Source organism: Silene latifolia, chromosome Y (assembly GCF_048544455.1).
Source record: "Silene latifolia isolate original U9 population chromosome Y, ASM4854445v1, whole genome shotgun sequence".
Classification (NCBI taxonomy): Eukaryota; Viridiplantae; Streptophyta; class Magnoliopsida; order Caryophyllales; family Caryophyllaceae; genus Silene; species Silene latifolia.
Genome location: NC_133538.1, coordinates 376,080,127 through 376,084,745, shown reverse-complemented (window position 1 = coordinate 376,084,745; position 4,619 = coordinate 376,080,127). Strand labels below are relative to the sequence as shown.

Genomic DNA, 4,619 nt, shown 5'->3' with positions numbered 1-4,619 from the left:
CAACGCCGCCAGTGGGGGACCGCAGCCGTACCCACCAAATCCCCGCTCATCTCCGTCGAGCAATAAACCCAAATTCCTTAATGTGCACATCCCTTCTGTGGCGGGTTCCACAGGACGCGAATAATGGGCGTGAAACCACTCCCGCAAGTGACTCCACTCAGCCAGGGACGTGCCCCGAAGAACACAGACATATACAATCAATCACAACTATTATCAACAACCAAATCCAACAATCGTCACAATACGAGTATGATAATATTCAACAGTCACAAAACACCAACAACACATTATGGGACTAATACTGAGTAGGGAAACTGATGCGTGTCAATTATATGATGTTTTACACCCTATTTTACACGCATTTCAGAGCTTATTTATGTGGTTTAAGGCTACTATTTGCCCCATTTCGTCTACTTTCGTATTTTTATGTAATATTGCAGATTTATGCGGAAATGAGTAGATATTGAGCCAAATCCGTCTCCGAGTATCTTGCATTGCATTTGACATGAAGTATTTGCTCAAGGAAGGAGCTTGGTGCGCATTTCGAGTCCCGAAAGACAAATCCACGATAAGTTAGAAGTCAAGTATCAGCTACTTCAGTCGATCGACCGCTGCCCATAGTCGATCGACGAACCCACGAGTTCCAATAGCCACTGTTCAGCGAAGAGCAGTCGATCGACTGCCTTGCATGGTCGATCGACCAAGACGCTCTTTCAGACGTGAGTTAAAAGATCGAGAAGTTTGAAGCCCATTGTATTAGGTTTTAGGAAATAAGAACTACGTTGTATTCCTATATAACGTAGCTTTAGTTTCAGCATAAGGGAGTTCCTTTTTGTCGAGTTTGGATTCAGTTTAAGTTTAGCATTGAGAATTAGGGTTCTAAATATTATTCCGTGTTCAAGACAATTACTTTCGCTTTGTTCGGATCTTTACTGCGATTCCTTTTCGGTATTCTTTCGTTCTGTCTCGTTGCTTATTTCATTCGTAGTATAGGAATTGCTAGTTAGTTTCCCAAAGCCGAAATCATCATCTTATGCTATTTGTTTGTTCAATTATTTCAAGCATGAATTCAGTAGTTTTATTAGTCAATTTTACTGCTGTTTTTATCGTAGTCATGAGTAGCTAAATACCCTGTGCTAGGATGTAGGGAATCTGTAGTGTAGGCGGCATTAGAATAGGGAACCCTGAATGGCGCCACGGTCGATCGACCGCCTACCTTGGTCGATCGACTGGCCTAGTGAGATATGCTTCGTTTTACTTAATTTAATTTCTATATTTGACGAATCGAGTGCACGCGACTAGTTGAATGTTTAGGATTTGTCCGACCCAATAAAGATCGTAAGATAGGGAAGGGAGATAGCCTACCTAATTAAGACGACTAGATTAACGTGATCGAAAGATAAGTTAGTTTAGCCTTTTAGTCACTTTTCAGGACGTAAGTTAGTATTAGTGATATTAGGGACTTGTAGCGAGATCGAAAGATGTTACTTGTGAGAGTGGACCGAGAGGACCTCTTATTTTCCCGTCTCACGTATTTGTTTTAGACCTACCTAGTTTGCTGCCGCCGAAACTACAGTGAACCGACCACCCTTAACACCCTTTTTAATATATGTTTCATCCATTTATTTAGTTTATTGTCTTTTATTGTTTTAGCTATAGACCAAATCAACTCAACCCCCACATTCGTTACCTTACACTGAAATTAGACAACTTATAATTACATCTGCCTCTCTGTGGTTCGACCCTGTTACCACTAGCTTCTGTTATTTTTAATAGGTATTATAAATATTATTTTTGGTACTCACAACGAAGGGTATCAAATTTTGGCGCCGTTGCCGGGGAGGCAATTGTTCTAATTTTTAGTTGTTTTATTTTAGTCTGTTTCTTAGTTTAAGGGACATTTGTTCCTTAAACTATTCTCATAGTCTTTTTGTAGTTTCCTCTTATGCGCAGGTCACAGGGTGGTGAATTAGAACCGTTCAATCCTGAGATTGAGATGACTTTGCGCGAGTTGAGACCATCATCTAGGATATTGCCGACAGAGGAAGATCTGGGTACTATGTCTAGTTACTACGAGAACGAGCTGTTCGAGGAGGATCCACTTTCATCTCCTATTTCTACTTCATCAGCTGAGACCGTCACTTCTCCAGATTTTCTAGAGATGGCTGAAGAAGCGACTATAGAAAGTCACTCTGAGCCGACAGCTGCAAATCTATACAAGGGGTTCGAATTACCGGGTGCTGATAGGAAATTCGAACCGAAGCCTTCTTATATCAACTTGGTTGAGAGAAACCAATTCGGGGGAGCTGCAAATGAAGATGCAGCCAAGCACATGGAGATATTTATCTATTATTGCTGCTCTATACCCCCGCCGACCGGTGTGACCCAAGACCAGGTGAAGGAGACAATGTTTATATTCTCACTCCGCGATGCTGCAAGAGAGTGGTACAGAGACCTGGACCGAGCTGCTAATGGAATCACTGACTGGAATTCGCTGGCCTTAGTGTTTTATAAGAGATATTTCTCTGCCTTGAAGACGAATGCTATTAGAGCTCAGATCACAAGCTTTAAACAGGGGCCTGATGAGAACTTTCATGAGGCATGGGTCCGTTTCAAGAAGCTGGTGCGAACCATTCCGCATCATGGGTTTGATAAATAGAGCATATGCAATCAGTTCTACAATGGGCTCTATGACGATCAGAGGGCTATCCTGGATGCGGCAGCCAGTGGCCGATTCCAGGAGAATATGGGAGGGACTAAGGGGTGGAAAATCATTGATGACTTGGCCACCCATAAAGCTGAGTATGGAAATTCCAGGGGAAATCAAAGGAGAGTCTTTGAATCTCCTTCTCGTAGCCGCATTAGAGGCTCTCACGGCGAGATTTGATAAGTATGAGTTGGGAGGAGCTTCAAAAGGAGGGATCTACCATGTGAATCTTTGTTTGAGACGGTCCTTTCGTCTGCAAAAAGATGTGGAGCCGAGGGACATGTTTGAACATAATTGTCCTAATCCCTTTGAGTCTTGTGCTGCCTTTCAACATTATAGGCAGACAAACACTTACTATGAGCCGAATGTCCATCCGAATCCGAGGTGGAGCAGCCAAAATGTCTTAAATCCAACTCAACCTCCACAACAGTAGCAGCAGCAGAATTATGTGCCCCCTCATAAGCAACAACAGTTCCAAAAGCCCCCATATGTCCCTCAGCAGCAACAGCAATCCCAAAATTCTGGGTTTGCCGAATTGAAGAACTTGTTGCTGAAGGAGTCCCAAGCTAGAGAGGCCGGGATGAAGATGTTAGAGAGCCAAATTGCCCAATTGGCTAGCAAGAATACAACTCGAGCTCCGGGACATTTAACGACTCAAACTGATCAAAAGGAGACCTTAAATGCAATTACCTTGAGGAGTGGGTCTACCCTTGATGGGCCCACTATGGTTGAGGATGTCGCTGAAAAAGATGAGGCGAAACCGAGTCAAAAGAAAGCTGTAACGAATAATAACAAGAAAAAGACGATCAGCAGGTATGTCAGTCGATCGACTGACATACCCAGTTGATCGACCAGTCCGCGCAAAGAGACAGCTTCTGGAACTGTAGAACTCAGTCGATCGACTGACATCCCTGGTCGATCGACTGATAGCGCTGCTGAAGGTGATTCTTTTCATCCTCCAATCCCTAATAACCTGAGGGATCACTTGTTTCGGGGTACGACAACTCCGAAAACGTTGGGGCAAGACCCAAATGCTGATGGGTCAGTTCCAGTTCTGAAGTATGACCCAATGACGATTAATGGCTCATTTTTGAGACGGTCTGAAGAGGGTTCGAGCTTCAACAAAGAGAAGGTGGTGGATTTTCAGCACAAATCCACCGATGCCGACATGAGAGATTTAGAGGAGAGGGCTAAGTTGCTACTTTCAGCCCCCTATCTGGAGAGATTGGTGCCGACAAAGGAACAGGTATCGTTTAATAAATTTGAAAATGTTGTTCGTAGCTTAAACATACAAGTTCCTTTTCTTGAGTTAGTCAATCAAGTGCCTGCTTACATGAAATTCATGAAGCAATTCTTATCTAAAAAGAAGTCACTTGAAACTGTGCACACTATCGCACGCACTGAGGAATCATGCTCTTATTTGACTCATACTGCACCCCTTAAGCTAGAAGATCCAGGTAGTTTTTCAGTTCCATGTAATATTGGCACCTTTCCTATTGAGAAAGCCTTATGTGACCTAGGAGCCAGTATTAGTGTAATGCCTTTGAGTCTTGCTAGGAAGTTAAAGTTGAATAGGTTTGCAGTCACGAACATGACAGTACAGATGGCTGATAGTTCTGCGGTCCAGCCAATAGGAGTCTTAGAGGACATTCCCGTGCAAATAGGGAAGTTCTTCTTCCCTGTTGACTTCGTGGTACTAGATATGCCCGAAGATGCCTACATTCCTATTATTCTAGGTAGACCATTCCTGCACACTGCTGGTGCAATTATTGATGTTGGTTCGGGTACTTTGACCTTTAAAGTTGGGAAGCACTCCATTGTCTTTGCCCAGACAGCTAGAAAGAAAGACCCCATGTGGCCCGTCACTTGCAATACGGTTTCTGAAAAGAAATCTTATTTTATAATTCCTGAT

The 4,619-nt window shown here is 43.2% G+C and overlaps 1 non-coding gene across 1 annotated transcript; it reads right to left on the bottom strand.

The window, feature by feature from the left end:
• Positions 1–2,542: 2,542 nt before the first annotated feature.
• On the bottom strand, positions 2,543–2,649 carry LOC141636606 (small nucleolar RNA R71). The gene has a single exon (XR_012541211.1). It is a non-coding gene; the product is annotated as a small nucleolar RNA R71 (small nucleolar RNA).
• Between the last annotated feature and the right edge of the window lie 1,970 nt (positions 2,650–4,619).